The 19158-nt window shown below is 47.6% G+C and overlaps 1 protein-coding gene across 5 annotated transcripts in view; it reads right to left on the bottom strand.

The window, feature by feature from the left end:
* The window catches only part of BLK (BLK proto-oncogene, Src family tyrosine kinase), a 70831-nt gene extending 52142 nt beyond the window's left edge, over positions 1 to 18689 (bottom strand). For 2 of the 5 annotated variants that reach the window (XR_003208764.2, XM_025873749.2), the window contains exon 1: positions 18444 to 18689. The gene's annotated coding sequence lies outside the window, so the exon portion shown is untranslated. The remainder of the gene's footprint in view (positions 1 to 18443) is intronic. The other 3 variants (XM_073892521.1, XM_025873744.2, XR_012378088.1) reach the window with 2 other exon arrangements.
* Between the last annotated feature and the right edge of the window lie 469 nt (positions 18690 to 19158).

The following is a 19158-nucleotide window of genomic DNA, read 5'->3' on the forward strand; positions in this document are numbered from 1 at the left end:
GTGGACATCAGGGGGCTAATCCAGGCAGTGGGTATGGAGGTAAAGGATGAGGCAGATTGTGGGCCAAAAAATTTTGAGAGAAACTCACTTCAGCCTTCCTTGAATAAATAATTTTTTAGAAAAGCAATCATGTTATGTTGCCCAGAAAAACCTTGAAAGTGAACAATCTGGATTCATTTGTAAGATAAGGCAAAGGGAAAAAAGCCAAAAATGCTTTTATGAAGGGAAGTTCCTGAATGACTTTGTATTAAATAAAATGAAACATGTAAAGTACTTAGAATAGTACCTTGCCACATAGTAAGCACTAAATAAATGTCAGTTATTATTATTATTATTATTATTATTATTGCATGGTACAATAATAGTAGTGACTCCAAACCATCAAGAAATCATCACATTTATTTATTTAGAAGTCTGTGTGATTTGGGACAAGATTTTTTTTTTTTTAAGAGAGCATGAGTGGGGGCGAGGGACGGACAGAGAGAGAGACAGAGAGAGAATCTTAAGCAGGCTCTATACCCAACACAAGCCCCATGTAGAGCTTGATCTCGTGATGCTGAGATCATGAAATCTAGAGTCGGAAGCTTAACCAAGCCAATCAGGCACCCCTGGGAAGAGATCTTTAAATCTCTCTGAGCCTCAGAGATTGCTTTATCTATACAGTGGGGCTAGGACTAGGTTTCTCTGCTTGCCTTAAAGGATCAAATGAAACATTAAGTAATTTGTACACTATAAAGTACCATAGAAAAATCTCTGCTGAGACCAGAGTTACAAAGCCCAAAAGTTCAGAACCGTCAGTTTTCAGACTATCCACATCCCTGTCGGATAACTGACATGTTGGCAGGTTGATTTCAGTGCAGTGTTTAGAATGAGGATTTCATGTTAATGATCTTGATTAGACCACATTAAGAAATGATAATAGGTTCTGGAAAAGAGCTAAAGAACACCCACCACGATTTTCTTGGGTGTCATTCCCTGGGTCTGACTGAAGAACGAGTCTTCATTTAAGACTTAGTCCAGGCATCACCAGCTCTGGGGAGCCTTTCCTGGCACTCTGTCCCATCACCTCTCCCCTGCGCCCACAGCACTCCTTACGCACCAACCACAGTATACTTGGCCCTTAGTTTAATGCCCGTCTTCTAAATGAGACTTCTTGTGAGTGCCTCAAGGGAAGGGAGTATTTTTTTTTTATCTTTGTATCTTCAGGGCCATTCTCAGCATTTGGAACATATGAGATATGCAGTAAGTCTTTCTCTTGTTTTTGAATGAATGGATGAATTAACTAATCAGAGAAACCCAAACATCAGAAAATGCCTTTTTATCTATCCCCCACCCAGTACCCCATTGCCATGAAGAGTAAACAGTTCAATTTACCAGGACAATGATAGAAGGGTGTCATTTATACCAAATCCAATGTTATTCTAAATAGCGATTATTGATCATTAACCAACACTTTGGGACCAAGAAAGCACACTGATCTAATGTTTAATGTTGTATTACATCTAAGATGCCCAAAATTAAATTATAATTTCCTTTCTTTTATTGCATAATTACTTCCCATATTTCAGGAAGTCTCCTCCTCACCTCTTATTTATTTTTAAAGATTTTATTTATTTATTCGACAGAGAGAGACACAGCAAGAGAGTGAACACAAGCAGGGGGAGTGGGAGAGGGAGAAGCAGGCCTCCCTCGGAGCAGGGAGCCCGATGCAGGGCTGGATCCCAGGACCCTGGGATCATGATCTGAGCTGAAGGCAGACGCTTAACTGACTGAGCCACCCAGGCGCCCCCACCTCTTTTTTTTAAATTGAAGTATAGTTGACACACAATGTTACATTAGTTTCAGATGTACAACACAGTGATTCGACAACTCTGTTCTGCCGTGTGCTCACCCGCAGTGTAGCTCCCGTCTGTCACCATGCAACGCTACTATAACATCATTGAGGAAGTCTTTCCCCTTTAAGGGAGGCGAATTTTCAGTAATAATAAGTGGCTAATTTAGCAGAGATTCCCAGAGGAAGCAAGGAGAGTGAAACTGGATTATGCCCCACCTCCTTTGCCTCACCGGAGTTTAAGGAGATTTAGCACAGGAATACTAAGAGAAAGGAAATCAAACACATTTAGGAAGCCAAAGTCACTTATTGGTGCCAAATAGTTTGTTGTTAATAAAAACATCTGTTTGAAAAGGGCCCAGTGATATTCAGGGAATTGTGGGCCGAAATCTCCCGCCTGATGGGTTAAACTGTCAGATTTGGTATCTTGAATTTCAAAGTTTCTTTGGTTCCTTAAGCCTTGAGTGACAACATTTCAGTTTGATTAACACAGCTCACCTCCTATGGTTAATGCTTGTAGCAGGAAAGAACAATTAACCAACCACAAATATTTCTGTACCAGCCTGACTCCCTGGAGAAAAATGCAAGGCTTTAAAAAATGCCAAAATATTTCCTTTAGTTAAGTACCATGGATGGCCACAATCATAGCAGAATCTCTCACTTTAACACATTAGCAATTAGCTTTGGTTAAAGAAATAAAAATAGAAATGATTCTCTTAACCATAAGGCACTTTAGCATAATGGGTATGCACATCCAGACTTGCTAGTAAAACAGACATGGGTTCGAATCCATACATGCTGGCTGTGGGGAGCCCTTAGAAGTATTTCTGAGCCTAGATTTTCTCATCCTTAAAATGGGGATAATATGTTCTCCATCCCAAGACTGGACCTCTGTATATAGACACAGATCTTTAGGATTCTTTCATTTTAATCCCAGTCTCCCAAAAGGAGCTATAGGGAGTGTGTGGGGTGGTGGGGAAAAGAGAGAGATCAGTCGTCTTTTAAAACAATGTTGGGGTTACAGCCTTCTTTGAGAATCTGGTGAATACAGATTTTCCCCAGAAAATACACTTCTGTACATACATGTGCCCAGTTTCAGCACCCTTCGCCCTAAAAGCCCCCACAGCAATTAACGGACCTCTAATTAAGAACCTTGGGACAGATGAGACCAAAGCCTTGGGTTTTGTTTCTTCATTTTTTTTTTTTAAGATTTATTTATTTGAGCGAGAGAGAGTGGGGGAAGGGGGTACGGACAGAGGGAGAAGGAGAGAAACAGACTCCCCGCTGAGCACAGAGCCCTACAGGAGGCTCCATCTCACAACCCTGAGATCGTGACCTGAGCCAAAATCAAGAGTCCAGTGCTTAAGCAACTGAGCCATCCAGGCACCCTGGTTTTATTTCTTCATGAGTCACTTCCTTTCACAAAGAGGAAAGCCTGCTCTCTGGCCAAAGACCACATCGGTCACCACAAGGAGCTGGATGGGAGGGGATGAAGCACTCAGGCCACTATCACCATGACGTAAAATGCAGTTCAAAGTCCACCCGACTCCACCCTCAAAATGAGCATTTCGGCTCCCTGGATAATTTGCGTTCCTTGGAGGGATTAGGAAAGAATAGCCTTCAGCTGCGTCGTGGGCTCAGCGTGGCTTTGCAAACTACATGTTATATTGTTTTTAATCATAGCCCTCTATAATGTAAAAAAGAAGAAGAAGAAGCAAATGTCCAGCTGATATGGTGAAGTTGAGTTAACACGATGAAATGTTATGCAGCCACAAAAATCATTGTGAAGACATGTCACCACAGAAAAGATGCTTATGTTATGATGAAAAAAAAAGGAAGGAAGGAAGAAAAGCAGAATCTAAACTGCTATGCCCCTTATGATTCCAGCCATTAAAAACTGTATCATATGAATAAGATAAGTAGCTCTTGGGTAAAAATGTGAGGTTAGTAGAATTATTGATGGTTTGTATCTGTTTTCAAATTTTTGGGGTATTATCTAATGTTTACAGTTGTCAAGTAAGGAGATAAAGGATAAATCTGTACAAAATCAGCCTGTTCTTCCAAATGGCTGTGGCCCTGTCCTGCCCCCAAGCAGTGGCTCATTCTGTGGCTTCTCTCTGGAGTAGGCTGAGAAGGCAGGCAGGGCGGGCCGACTGGGTCAGAGGTCCCCCAGCCTCCCCCCGACAATCAAGCCTGCCACTCAAAGAGCAGAGAGAGCACACTCATTGTTCCCACCCTGCAGCACCACCCTGGTGGGCCCTCCAAGGTTTAGGTCCCCGGCATCCGAGTCTAGCCAATGGGGAGACAGGCTCATGCAGCTGTCCTTGCAGCCCAAGGACATTCGTGTCTAAATCCATGGGAGCCTCTGGTGTTCCGATTCATGCCATGCACAAGTGGGCTGACCCACAGAGTCAGAGGTAAATGACGTGTCTGATGCTTGCTGGTGCTGGAAACAGACACGGGGTCCCCATGGGTGCTGGGAGGTTGGCTGTTCTCACAACAGACATGAAGAGACAATTATAGAAAAGCTTCCTGGGGGCGCCTGGGTGGCTCTGTCAGTTAAGTGTCTGCTTTCGGCTCAGGTCATGATCTCAGGGTCCTGGGATCCAGTCCCACATCGGCCTCCCTGCTCAGCAGGAAGCCTGCTTCTCCCTCTCCCACCACCCCCCCCCCCTGTGATCTCACTCTCTCTCTCAAATAAATAAATAAAATCTTAAAAAAAGAAAGAAAAGGGAAGGAAAGGAAAGAAAAGCCTCCCACAGTGCAGCTTGCTGGAGGGGCTGAAGCTCCAGCCATCAGGAGGCCACTCGACCTTCTTAAAGGTCACGGTCAGCACACACTGCTCATTGGGACCGAGCCTCCCAAGTAAAAGCAGCGCGTGCTCCGGCTCACTTCTCCCAGGTCAAGTGCCGAACTGCTTCTCTGTCATGTAGGTGCCCACAGCTGGGGGACATGAGCAGTAGGTGCAGCAATCTGCCCTCCACGCCGCACACCCAGCATTTCCTTCTCAGAGCACTCAGCTGGGGCCCGGTCTCTCGGTCCCTGTGAAACCTTTCCTCTTGAAGCTCCTCCATGGCTCTCTGACCCCTGGATCAATGGGTGGCTCCCTCATTGGGTGGCCCCAAAGGGCATGGCAAGACCTCAGTGACAGCCCTGTCACAGACAGACTGGGGCAGGGAGGATGGCTGTACGTGTCTGACTTGAGCAACTCTCGTTTGTGTCCTCGGGGCCTAGCACGTGTCTGGCTGACTTAGCACATGTCACTATAAGTAACGCTGGGCAACTGACAGTTCCAGGGCAGAGAGACAATGGGGCGGGTGGGGGCGGTTCAGGAGAGGGCGGATCCCCAAGGGCGGACAGATGTGGGGAGCAACAGAGAAATGAAGAGCGATGTCAAGGAGGCTTGAGCTACCGGGTGGACAGGGGTGATGCTGACCCAGATGGGGAAAAGGCAAGTTGGCAGGTGCTGACCCGGCCCACAGGACAAGAGAGGCATTCTCGGGAGGGCCATTTCTTCAGGCAAGCTGATGCTAGATGTCTCCTTAGGCAGAGGTTTCCCGGATGCTAGGTGAGCGCCTCCTTGTGCTCCTTCATCCTTGGCTGTCCGCTTCTGCTCAGTTGCTGTGTGTTGTTCTGCAAGCTGCAATTTGACAGCCTGCGTTTAGCCTTTGCCTTGATTCAGGTGCTAAGCTCCTCCTGTCCTTACTGTAAGCTTGGGTCAGGGCTCTGCTCACAGTGGGCAGCTGATAGACCAAATAATGAAGAGCTAAGAGCCCTGGTTTTGGAGTTGCACAGACCTGAGTCTGCATCTGGGCTCTGGCCTTCGAGGCCCCCCTCCCACCTCGGGCCCTTGGTGAGTTCCTGATGACGTCACAGGGCTTTTTGTGGGGAATTAAGTGAGATCATGGTGCAAAGCCCCTGACACATTTCTTAGCACTCCAGTACCGGCAGCTCTTCCACGTTTGACTGATAGGCAAGTAGACAAGCAAAGGGTTGACTAGAAGGAAAGCTCAGAGCTCACTTAGCCTACCCCCTTGTTTGGCAGAGTCAGAACCTGAAGCCCAGAGAGAGTAAGTCCCCCAGCCAAGATGGCGAGACCAGTGCCCAGTTATAGAAACGCAGTCTCGGGGACAGAACTAGCTTGGTACAGGCTGGTACTCGTGGCCTTTCTCTTCTCATCTCTCCTGGTTTCTTTCCCCTCTTGGTCTCAGGCTCCTCCTCCAGTCCGCATCGGAGATCACCGTCCTGTCTTACTAAAGTCATCTGCACCCCCTTCCCCAGTGCCTGGAAACTCTGGCACCCTTTCACCTTTGTCTTCACGTGAACCCTTGTATCCCCTCCCCAAACTCTCAAGTCTGCCCACTGGAATTCCCTGATTGGCCACTTTTAGATTCCAAGTACTAGCTGGCCCCCTGAGCTGGATCCTCTATCTCCACTGGAGTCACCAGGCTTCGGTCCCTTTAAAGTTTCTTTAGAGTGTAGATTTCCCTTCCTCTGACAGAGCCCAGCAGCTGAGTCGTGTCTTCCCCTCCAATCAGGGCAATCTCCCCTCCTAGAGAGAGTAACAGGCCCTACCTTGGCGGGATCCATCAGCGCCCACCTGCATCTCAACATCTTCCTGGGGTCTAGGCCACACTCAACAGATCTTGGATCATTCCCAGGGGTGAGGTGGTCTGCCACAGGTAGGCAGGCAGGGCACTCTGCTTTCTTCTAAGTTCCTGTGTCCGTTCCTCCCACAGCTGGAACTGGTTGACAAGCCGTCCTTCCTCCCTCTGCCTGCCTCAATTCCTTTCCCCTTGTTTTTCCCGATCCGTGGGAGCTCTCACAGCTCCCCAGGTTTGTAGACACAGTTTGGAAACATGGTTTACATCTGTACTCTGTGTTGGAAAAAAAAATCAAAGCAACAAGTCTAGTGTTCCTTTGCCAAGATTTCTGTCAGCAGGTAGAGCAGACATGTGTTTTTTGAGATGTTAATGGATTTTTTTCTTCTTCTATTCACTTATTATTTTGTTCCTCACCCATGTTGAAGCCATTGCCACAGGGAAATAAAGTAGAAACAAGAGAAGTCTCTTGGCTCAGATTGAGAGAAATGCGGTGAGTCAGGCTGGGCAGACAGGAGCCCAGGGGGTCTCACCGAGAGTCTCTCAGTACAGAGTTGCACGGGAGTGATGTCATGACTCCCCCACCCCATGATGTGGCACAGAAGTCCTGGGGGAAGGATTGACCCAGGTCAGAGGCTGGCACAAGACATCCTGGCAGCAGCCGGTGTGGATTGCTGATGAAGACCAGATGGGCTGCCCCAAAGTCCTAAACCCGATGAGCCCCACCCCACTCCCCCAAACTGGGGCCCAACCCTGGAGAAGGGGAGAGAGCTTTGAGTTCACTGGGGTTATTTCCCAACAACTAGCAGAAATCAAGATGCTCAGACTAGATACTCTATTTTTGCACACTGAGTGTGGACCGAGATTCATATTCACCCCACATGAATTTACTCTGTCATGACTTCCCTGAGCTCTCCAGATGTTCTTCCAGAGGCTAGGACCACCTTTGTAATAAACTCCCTCAACCCACTCTTCTACCTTCTATGAAGCTGGCGTCCTTGTCAACAGCCTCTTTGTTTTCACAAATAGAACATTCCTCTTCTTTTTTTTTTTAAATGAATGATAAATGAGCCAAATACATATTCTTGAGTGTGACCTTGGGAAGGTAAAAGAGAATAAAGCCAAGGGATAAATTCAGCAGTGTGTTGTCTACCCTTAAGTTTGCAAAGGGATCATGGGAGACCTTCAAGGTAGTTTCACAACTGCCTTAGAGAGACACCCCACGGTGTGGCCAAGCAGAGTGAGGAGCTAGGAGGTCCAGCCTAAGAGCCAGGTGGGTTGCTGCTTATCTGTGTGACCACAGACAATGGACTGTGCCCTCTGGGTGTGCCACTGGGAACTGGGGATACAACCGGGTGGTGCACCTGGAGAACGAGGGTGGAGAGCTGTGTTCACCTGGTATGAAGCTCAAGACCCTTGCTACCCTAGCCCCCTGCTGGGCTCAGTGACAGAAGCAGTCAGCCATGCCTGCTGGTGCCTGGGTCAGAGTGGCCAGGCCACAGAAGACTCGTGGAGGCTGACCTTGGGATTAGAACTTCAAGGATGCCCAGGATCTCTCCTCGGGGATATGGGCATTTCAAGCAGAGAAGAGGGCTTGGCACAAGCTCTGAGGTGTAATGGGCAACAGGGAGTCATAGGAGACAGGACTACTGGGACCCACGAGCCTGAAGAAGGATGACGGGAGGGAAACTGGGATGGGGGACCAGATGTCTGGTCCCGTGAGGCCTGGGCTTTGTTCTCAGGCACTGAGGAGTCAATGAAGATTTTTACCCTGGGGGTGATAGGGCCACATTTGAGCTTCAGACACATCTTGCCAGCCACACAGAGGATGGACTGTGATGTGGGTCACTGCAGGCAGAGACAGGAGCTCTAAGGATGTGGCAGTCAGGGAGTCTAAAGGCAGGAAGGGCCTGAACTAAAGCAGTGGAGATATGGGGACAGATCCGAGAAAGGAGGGGACAGATGTTACCAGAGTGTTGCCCTCACTCAGGGAAACTGGTGCGTGTTCTAGCTCACCCTCTGGCCTTTGCTAAGACTCCTACTTTCCCCAAGCTTTAGGTTTCTTCTGAGGGGAACAGAGCCTCCTCCTAGAGATGCCAGGGGACTTAGTCACCCTTAGCAGGGCTGTGAAAGACCAGGCAGGGATCCTGAGGATTTCAGACCCTGCCTCTTCAGTGTGGAGTCAGGCAAAGGAAGGCCACCCCCAGGGAAAGAGGCAGACCTGAAGCCTCCTTCATCTCCTTCCTCTACTGCTCTGTGGTCCCTCTTGTGACACCCCTCACGCCCACCCTGTCGCCCCGTGGAGCTGCTGACCACCAACATACCAGTCTGAGCTCTGAGGTGAGGCGAGTAGGATGGGGATGCTCCCTCCCTTCTCAGGACCCGCTCAGACTAGAAGACAGACATTGCTTGCCATTTGACAGCAAAAAACTTTGTACAATGAAAAGAATGAACGAGAAGAACTTTAGGGAGGATGGTGCTTTAGCAACTGGATTTCTACAACATGGATACAACTTGGGAATCTCTTTATGGGGCAGACTTTATTCCTTCACTTTTTTGCAATGGCATTTGTGATGGTGGGTTTTGTGATGTTTTGTTGTTGATAGGTATGTGTGTGTTGCCTCTGTGTGTGTGCCTGCATGGGTCTGTGCATGTGTGTGCATAAGCCTGTGTGTCTGTGGGTGTCCATGTGTGTGAGAGACAGACAGAGAACATATCCTACATCCATAACCTCCTTCCCTGAAGAGATTTCCTTTTTGTCTTTCTAGTTATAAAATCCTTAAAATGGAGTCCAAAGTGGACCAGCTTCCCCCAAACACCACATGCCAGAGAGCTCCAGGATATCCAAGGCAAAAACCACAAACACTCCCTTCTCAGGCCGAACCTCACGGGGGTGGGAGATTCAGGACACCCTTAGTCATTCATGCTGACCTCCGACAGCAAACCCCCACACTGGAGACCTTTTTGAGCACATGCTTGGTGGAGACCAGCTAGCAGCAAGGAGCTGAAAGTATGTAACCATGAAGATTCATAGAGGATCTTAAATAGCAAACTATGACAACGTTATATATGGACAAAACCAGCTCCCAAGGGTTCGAAGTTCTTCCCCACTCTGTTCATGCTTTTTCTTCATTCGATTGTCAAGGGGCTTTCCGATCAACAGGAAGAGAAGGACCAAACACAGAGGCGTCAATTGGCTTACACACAGGCTGGCTCTCCATGGCGGGCTTGACAAGCCGCAAATGAATCAGAGGAGGGGAACGAATGGGGAGGATGGCGGAGTGCACATAATAAGAGTGGCTTTACATGCAGGCAGCAATTAGAGGAAGCTGATTTGAAAGCTGAAGGCTCCAAGCCCACTGGGATGAATGTTGCAGTGTCATTTGGCAGGAACGCAACGAATGTGGCATTGCACTCCCTGTACGCCACGCTCAGCCTCCCTGAGGGGCCTCCTGGAGGAAACTCTTAAACCCTTCTCCTATGCCACAAAGGAGAGTGTAAGCTTTCTGTGAGGAAACTGTCGTTCAAGCCAATGAGATCTTTCTGAAGGCCAGGGTGCTGGCTTGGAGGAAGGCATCAGTCACAGGGCCCGTCCCCTGTGATGTCTGAGCCAGAAGCCCCTCTGGGGCATTATTTTCACTTCCCATTTGCTGGTTCTCAGAGGCCACTTGTCTTGGTTGACAGGGTGGAGCAAAGGAACCTGGGAAGATTTATTTGACCCGGAAGACAGGGCGGGAGCTGGCTGTTTTCTCCGACGGCCCGGGAGGCAAGCAGCTTCGGCTAAGATAAGGCTCTGGCAGAAATATGGGTACAAGGGACACCCCACTTTACCTCCTCCACACCTGTGATAGAGCCTCCAGGCCTGGTTGTCATGACCGACGGGAGCAGGTGTTGCCCTGCCAATCTCAGCCTCAGACGGTTGCCAACAACGAGCATTCCGTACTTCACTGAGCCCTAATCCACTTGAGAAAACATCTCTGCTTTGTACATCTAGCTGAGACTAGTGGCGAAGGCCTCCCGGGAGTGATTCTTGGAGCAGGAAGAGAATCCCATGTTGACCCATGTTCCGTGACATGGAAAAACCACCGTTCACCCCTTGGCAATTAATCAGAAGCCAATCCTTCTTGTGCTAGCAGTCCCAACCCCCACTGAATTGTTGAAATCTGATGAAAGCCAGAAATGATCTTTGCAGAGGGTTGCTCATGTCCTCCACAAAAGTGTTCATGCAAGTTTTTTTTTTTTTTTTAAGATTTCATTTATTTACTTGAGAACACAAGGGAGCACAAGCAGGGGGAGCGACAGAGGGAGAGGGAGCCCAAAGCAGGGCTCGATCCCAGGATCCTGGGATTATGACCTAAGCTGAAGGCTTAACCCAGCTGAGCCACTCAGGTGCCCTGCTTGCCTGCAAGTTTAAGAAGCTCATAAGCTCCAGGAAACTCATCAGAGGCCTATGGTCTCCAAAAGTTAGGTCACCAGCAACAGGAACTGGTGCAGGGGCATGACCCTTGTAGGGAGAGGGTCTTTACCCAGGACCACGCACACCCCTCTTGCCACCAAGCACACAGCAGGACCTTCTGGGTACCTAGACCTCCTTTTCAAGGCTCAGGACTCAGGAAATCCCAGGAGGCAGGCTATGCTCCACTTTTCCCCACTTTGCAAAGCCAAATGCAGACAGGACGCTGATCTGTGGTTTGAAACTGAGATATTCTGCTTCTCATCAGCAGTGTGCCAGGTCCAACTTGTACAGGTCTGTGGGAGTCACTTGTTAAATTTAGGGGAATTTTGTGAGCTATTTGCTAAGCACATCACTATTCAAAATTAAACCATACAAAATTAAAATTATATAAAATGAAAATTAAATTATATAAAATATAATTAAATGAATTAAAAATGAAGGTAATAAACACTCAAATGTCATCATTCCCTAGTTATTTCACTACATTTCACTACTATCTCTGTTCTTGAGGTTATCTGTGTGGTGGAAATGTTATCTAATCGTCCGCTATTGCTCGTTTCTTCCCAGCCCCTTGTGCAGCCGGGTCACGTGGGCAGCTTGAAGTTGGCTCTCTAGGGGGTTTACACCACAGGAATAGGCAAGGGCTTCAAACCTGGGGCTGATTTGCCTTTTTGTTGATTTTCTGGACTTAATACAGTGATGGAGGAAATGTTAATAATGTAGGTTCAACTTCAAAATGTGTCCTGTTTATAGCCGTTAATAGACAAAAAATTGAGAAAAGATTTTTGAGTAATTAAAAACTATTAGCCAATTTAACAAAGAAGTCAGTGACGTCACTGCCTACGCCCAGCGTGCAGGGCCGGTACGTCTTTGTCACTTTGGTCTTGTTAACATAAATGAAGACATCAACGACGTCCATGTCACCCTATACTTGTGTGTCAGTTGCAGCCATAGCTTGACCGTGGACACAAGAATTTGGCAGAAGTCAACAAAAGCCATATGCATCCCAATGTTCATAGCAGCAATGTCCACTATAGCCAAACTGTGGAAAGAGCCGAGATGCCCTTCAACAGATGAATGGATAAAGATGTGGTCCATATATACAATGGACTATTACTCAGCCATCAGAAAGGATGAATACCCAACTTTTACATCAACATGGTTGGGACTGGAGGACATTATGCTAAGTGAAATCAGTCAGGCAGAGAAAGTCAATTATCATATGGTTTCACTCATTTGTAGAACATAAGGAACAGCATGGAGGACATTAGGAAAAGGAAGGGGAAAATGGGGGGGGGATCGGAGGGAGAGACGAACCATGAGAGACTATGGACTCTGAGAAACAAACAGGGTTCTAGAGGGGAGGGGGGAGGGGGGATGGGTTAGGCCGGTGATGGGTATTAAGGAGGGCACGTACTGCATGGAGCACTGGGTGTTATACGCAAACAATGGATCGTGGATCACCACATCAAAAACTAATGATGTATTGTGTGGTGACTAACATAACATAATAAAATTAAAAAATAAATAAATAAAATCTTAAATTAAAAAAAAAAGGTCCACAAAAGCACTCTATGGAGAATCGATGCCTCTATGGCTATCTACTTATAATAAAGAGTATTACATATTTTGTTATTATTTGTAAATTATGTGTTACATATTCTTTATACCAGTACAGTTTATAATAAACTTACGTGTGTACATGTGTTTCCCAGAAAGCTGGTTGTTGAACATTTACCCCCACTGCTGTCAGTTTAGAAGATACCTATCTTAACCTAACCTCCCCCACCCCTGCCCCCACCCCCGCCCTCCCCCTCCCTGCTGCACTGACAGATGCCAGGGAGTCCATCAGACAGACAGACAGCACAATATGGAAATGATTCCTTTCCCCATGAATGCATAGGGAAAAGAGATTTGAGCCTTTCCCATAAAGCCACCTAAATAAAATCAATGAAATGGATTATTACTTTTGATCCCATCTTCAAATGCAATACTTAAAATAAATAAATAAATTTATTTGGGGGCGCCTGGGTGGCTCAGTCAGTTAAGCATCTGACTCTTGATTTCTGCTCAGGTCATGATCTCAGGGTCTTGGGATCAAGCCTTGTGTCAGCCCCACACTAAGCATGGAAACTCCTTAAGCTTCTCTCTCCCTCCCCCTTTGCCCCTTCCCCACTTCACCCCTCCCCAACTTGTGTGCCAGCTCCAACCCGATTGTGTGCTCTCTAAAGAAATAAATAAATTTCTTTTAAAAAATCTGATTGTACTATAGATATGGCAGGAATAAAGGGAAGCTTAACATGAAATAACTGTATATGATCTTTGCAACAATACAAGGTGGAATATCTAAAAATAGGCAGTGAAACAAGCTATTTATGTACCTATAACAGACTCACAGCTGAGCATGTCACCATAGGGTGGCCCCCTTGGTAAAACAAATAAATAAGGAATTGGTCTCTGTTTTGTACACAGAAAGGGAATTAACTCTTACTGAGCACCTACACCATGCACCAAGCTCTTTCAAAAATGCTGTTCTATTTTGGTTTATTTACTTATTCATTTTCTCGGGCTTCCAAAAAGATCTGAAGCTACTTATAAAAGCAAACATGAAATAAATAGGAGAGAAAAAGAGATGAAGAAATCAAGACCAAAGGGTAGATTAAGGCAGAGAAACAAATCTGAGGGTAAAGCTGGTTACACAGAAATACAGACCACGAGATGGGGTTCCCCAATTGCTAGTGGTTAGATGCAAAGTAGGCTCTAAGCGTCCTGGAGTCCAAAGCACAGAGTGGGAAGTTATCGGTTTATAGAATCAGTGTCTTTAGGACATCCATTGCTCCAGAGAAGCATGGATTTCCCAGGTCTGGAGCCTGACAGGAATTCTCCTGCGACTCCTAGGGTGGTCCTGAGTGGAATGGTGGACATTGGTCTCAGGGGCATCACAGTAATGATAACCTTATTTCTTACAGCAACCTTCAGCTCGAGCATAGGATGACATGCCCTCACCAGGAAAGGGTGCCTGAACCTGACTCTGGAATGCAATCCCTTGAACACCTCAAGCATCAAGATCCAGACACACAGCATGAAGACCGACTAGCTTGATGGCGAAGGGGGGGAGCACACCCAAAATATCTGGATTCATTTTTCTCAGTCCCATTAAACGCATTTCCTTTTTGGGAAACATAACAAAACCATGGTCTTCCTTTTGAGACTTCAAAATAAATATTGTGCATAAAAACAAATTTAAAAAGTTACAATATGCGGGGGCGCCTGGGTGGCTCAGTCATTAAGCGTCTGCCTTCGGCTCAGGTCATGGTCCCAGGGTCCTGGGATGGAGCCCCACATCAAACTCTCTGCTCAGTGGGATGTCTGCTTCTCCCTCTCCCACTCCCCCTGCTCGTGTTCCCTCTCTCGCTATATCTCTCTGTCAAATAAATAAATAAAATCTTTTTTTAAAAAGTTACAATATGCAATGTGCTTTTTGCAAATTACAGGGACTCCTCTGGTGATTCTCACATAGAGAACTGGATAGAATCTAGGTGGAAATATTGTATACTTTTCAGTTTCAACTCACCTAAGAATTAGGACTTTGGGGTTTAATTTTTATAACCCCGTGATGTGCTGTTACTAGCAAATAAAGAAGTAAGACTCAAGGGTAAAAGTAACTTACCTGAGTTATGTCAGTATAGACTGAGGTCAAACTACTGTTATTTCACAAGGACATTTGGTGACTTGCCCAAGGTCACATAGAAAGCTACAGGGTTACACCTTGAACTCAAGCCCTCTGGTCCACAGGCTGACCATCCAACCTCTAAGCTAGAGAAGCTCTCAGCCACAGTCGCTTTGCTGTACTCCTGTGCCCACGTTCTTTCTAATTCCTGGGACCCACAACGCACTGAGAGATAAAATTAAATATCATTACTAAATACTGGACTTGGTGATTCCAAATATTTGGGGTTGGCGGATCCTTTTGGGAATGTGATGGAAGCCAGGAGCACTCGATATGGGAGTATGCACATGCAAAAAAGCTTGCAGACAAGTTCAGAGAGCTCCTGGACCCCATGAAACTCATCAAGGGTCTGCGGTATCGGAGGTTGGAACGCCTGGCTTCATCCATTAAGCACAGACCACCTCATATCCTTGTAGACACTAGAGAAACCTGCGCAAACATTTCCTGAGAGTGAGGGCCTCCTTAAACTCTGCACCCCAGGTGACTCGCTCACCTCACCCTGGTCCTAGCCTAGCAACTCAGGTATCAAGGTATGTGAAGAAGCCAGCAGAAAGAGGTGAGGACAAAGCACCCAAGAGAACCTCTTTCTACGACATGGTTTTGGAAACATCAGCCCTCTGGTGAGAAAGCACATAGTGGCCTGCATTGAACGGAGGTCCTGCAGGGTCAGCAGGGACCACGGCAGAGCCTCCTCTATGCTCCAATCACCCTGCTCAATCTAGTTCTCATGTCTAGGCTTGAAGCTGGGTGCACCTGCTCCCATCTTACAGAGACCTGGGTCCTTTGCTCATACTTGTCCAGCTGGAAGTGGCAGAACCAGGTCCTAGAGCAGAACTGGCTGGCCCCAAGGCTCAGCATCTTCCTCTGGATGATACCGCACCTTCCAGTGACCAGAACATACCAGAGACCTAGCGACAACCACCCTCTTCCACAAGGGCCCCCATTAAAACCCCGGGCGTGGCGACGGCAGCGAAGCTCGCTGTGGCTAAGGGAGGTCATTAAATCTTACGTGCGCTCCTGCCTTCAAGCTTTCTTCCTCCTGTCTTAATCTTCACTGGCATTCCAGAACTTGCCCTCGTTCCTTTCCCTAAAGAACCATTTCACAGGGCACCCACCCTGCTCCAGACACGGTCCTGAGGGCTGGGATCCAGAGGGGGATGTAAGGCGGCCAGCTCCCCATCCCGGGGGAGCTCAGATCCAGAACTCCTGCAAACAGGGAGGCCTCGGCATGTGTTGGAGGTTCACGGGGACATGGGGCTGGATTTGAGCCCTGGGGACAGTAGAGAAGGGCAGTGACACTGGTCCAGGAGTTAGAACAGGTGGGACTTGCCCGGATGGGAGGGGGGGGCCCAGGTTGAGGGAGCAGCAGGAGCGTGGCCTGGAGCATTCCACAGCAGCATGGGGCTGGCTTAGTCCAGGCAGGCGGGCTGGCCGTGGGGGAAGCTCGAGCTGTGACGGGAAAAGGACTCGAGGCCCAGTGGTAATCGCTGCTCTCGCTTCTGATCTTCATCTAACTGTTGTGATTTTCATCTAAGTGCTGTCTTCCTACAGCTTCACGATTCTTTCTTTTTTCTCTAATCTGGCTGGGACTTCAACCTCCAACCAGGGCACACCTGCTCTGTTGGGCCTGGGAGGGGGCGGGGGGGGGGCGCACAGAGGTGTGTGTGTGTGCACGTGTTGGGGGGGTGGGATCAGGTCCCTCCAGCTCCCCTGCTACCTCCCCACACACCTGACCCTTCCAAGCAAGGATGCTGGCCCCTGGTGGCTCCATCTAGCTGCTGCAGACTCTCAAGGGAGGGCGGCACAGTGGGCTCCCAGGCCACACTCCTCAGGCCACAGCGGGGCTCCGAGGGAATTGGTTCCCAGCACAGCTCACAGCCGCTTGGTTGGCCACAGATTCTGTGGGGATAGTTGGGCCAGAAGATGGCAGATTCCATCCTGATATTCCACGCAGGGTCAGGGCCCTCACTTGTCTCCGTTCGGGCCTTCCGCTTCCTCACCAGGGAAAGGGTCAGGTTTGGGTCTCTGGGCATGCCCCTGGAGGCCTGCAAGCCTGAACCAGCACAGTGAGCACTGCTGGGTGGACAGAGGCTGGGGTACTTAGCCCTAAAGCCCCTGACACAGAGCTCAAAAAAATGTGTGCTGAATAAAAGACTAAATGAATGATGAAAAATGCCACAAAGAGAGAGAAATATAGGGGCACCTGGGTGGCTCAGTCGGTTAATCCTCTGCCTTTGGCTCAGGTCATAATCTTAAGGTCCTGGGATGGAGCCCCATGTCGGGCTCTCTGCTCAGCGGGAATTCTGTTTCTCCCTCTCCCTCTGTGCTCTCTCTCTTTTTCAAATAAATAAATAAAATCTTTTTTAAAAAGAGAGAGAGAGAGAAATACAGAACTTTCTGGGACTAAGGTGGGGGTTGGGAGAGACAAATGGTAAAAAAAAAAAAAGCAAAATGCCTGCTATGTTCCAGAAAGTTCAGAGAGGGCAGGGACCACTGCGCCACGGATTCCAGTTTTCCCAAGCAGGCTCACCTTTTGACCACATCTGCTCTAAGGCAGGATGAGTATAATCTTTTTTAGCTTTTTATTTTGGAATAATTTTAGGTTTACAGAAAAGTTACAAAGATAGTCTAGAGACTTTGTATATACCCTGTACTCAGCTCCCCCTAATAATTCCGTCTTACCTAACCACGGTACATGTGCCAGAATGAAGAAATCCACATTGGCACAATGGTATTAATTTAACTCCAGACTTTATTTAGATTTCACCTATTTTTCATTAAATCCTTCTTCCCCCTAAGACCCACTCCAATCCTGGATGTGAGTTCCGAGTTTAGTTGTCACGTCTCCTTACGCTCCTCTGATGTGTAACAGTTTCCCCATCTTTCCTCGTTTTCTGTGACCTTGACAGTTGCAAAGGTCAAGTATTCTGCAGATTGTCCCTCACTTTGGGTTTGTCTGATGTTTTCTCATGATGAGACTGGGGTTAAGGGTTTGGGGGAAGAATAACACAGAGGGGAAGTCCTTTCTCCTTGCACCATAGCCAAAGTTATATAATACAACACGACTTATCCCTTGAGACATTAACCTTGATTCACCTGCTTGAGGTGGTGTCTGCCAGCATTCTCCACTATGGAGTTACTGTTCTTCCCTTTCCACACTTCATTCTAAGTCCCTCCGGCACTGAAGGTGAGGGGAATCAAGCTCATCCAGGAAGGAGAAGTATCTACATGTATCATGCACAGTTTTTCTCTCTAACTATGGCAGCACGATGATAACAATTCTTTAGTTCCTTGGTAATGTGGATAGTTGAAGGTGGAAGTGATGGCCAATTAGCAAACAACTGGAACTGTTGCCAAAACCCTAGAATTTTAAAACTCCTCTCAAAATATGTTATCAACTGTTCATTCCTTTTCAGAAACTGATCTCTTAGCCCCAAAAGTTATCATTAAACATATTCCATCGCCTTCCCCCGATGTCTGAAAAATGGAAAACCTTATTTAAAAACAAACAAAATTTTAAAAGGGCAACAACCAATCATTTGCCCTGAGCCAGACACTCCCCATACATCACTGCTAACCTCTGCCATGTCTGCCCCTTAGGGACAATTACCCTTGTTTATAGAGAGGCTGAGTAACTTGCCTGGAGCCCCACAGCCGGCATGCGTGTGCCCACCCCCATTCCCACTCTACAGTCTTCTCCTATCTTTCCTCTATGGCACAGTCACTGGCTTTTTCAGCTTAGAAAGCCCAAGAAGCAGAATCTCCTTGGATGGATGAGCTTTTTATAAATCAAAAACAAAACAAAACAAAGATGCAGAGTCTTACCTTGATAATGCTCAGGAGTTTGTCACCATAGCTTTTTCAATCCCAGCACCCTCGTGATGCAGCCGCCTTCTAGTGATAACCAGCAACTCCTGAAAGAATCCCAGAGAAAAATCCCATTCTGGTTCGCTCAATCGGTTCCCATAGCTCGTGGCTTCCTGCTGGCGGCAAGCACCAGGCAGAGGTGGCAGGCTCCCCGATCTGTGGTCAGAGCTTCAGCAGCTTCCCCCAAGGAGCCCCGCCCCTCCCACGGAGCACTTTGAAGGCTTCTGTGGGTTCACTGGGTCCACTGGGCACCGCTGACCCAGAAAAGCCTGGGAGGAAAGACCACAAGCAGCTGGTCTTTCTCAGGCCCTGGGCCATACTCGTTCCAATGACCCTCTGCCACTAGAAAGTTTTCTCATGGGGTTTTGGTTTAATAACATGGGTAGTGTTTTCCTGCACCAAACTTGGCAGAGTTAGTAAACCTCCAAGCTAACTCTGCAAGGTATTTCACTCTGCCTTGCAGCGTTTATGTGCAAGACAAGAAAGAGCTTGGTCTCTGCTGCCTTGTGCCATCTGTGTGAGACTGGGCAGCTGTTCTCTCAGCCTTGTTGGTTTTGTCTTGTCTTCCAAACAGTGCCAGTAATACCTAACCCAGAGATACTATGGGCACAAATGATAGAACGGGTGTGACGGGCACAGCATTGGCTCTTGATAAATGCTAATTCTCATTTAA

The sequence above is a fragment of the Callorhinus ursinus genome, unplaced genomic scaffold, assembly GCF_003265705.2.
Source record: "Callorhinus ursinus isolate GAN/ISIS: 27379988/994484 unplaced genomic scaffold, GSC_fseal_2.0 scaffold4, whole genome shotgun sequence".
NCBI classification, from domain to species: domain Eukaryota; kingdom Metazoa; phylum Chordata; class Mammalia; order Carnivora; family Otariidae; genus Callorhinus; species Callorhinus ursinus.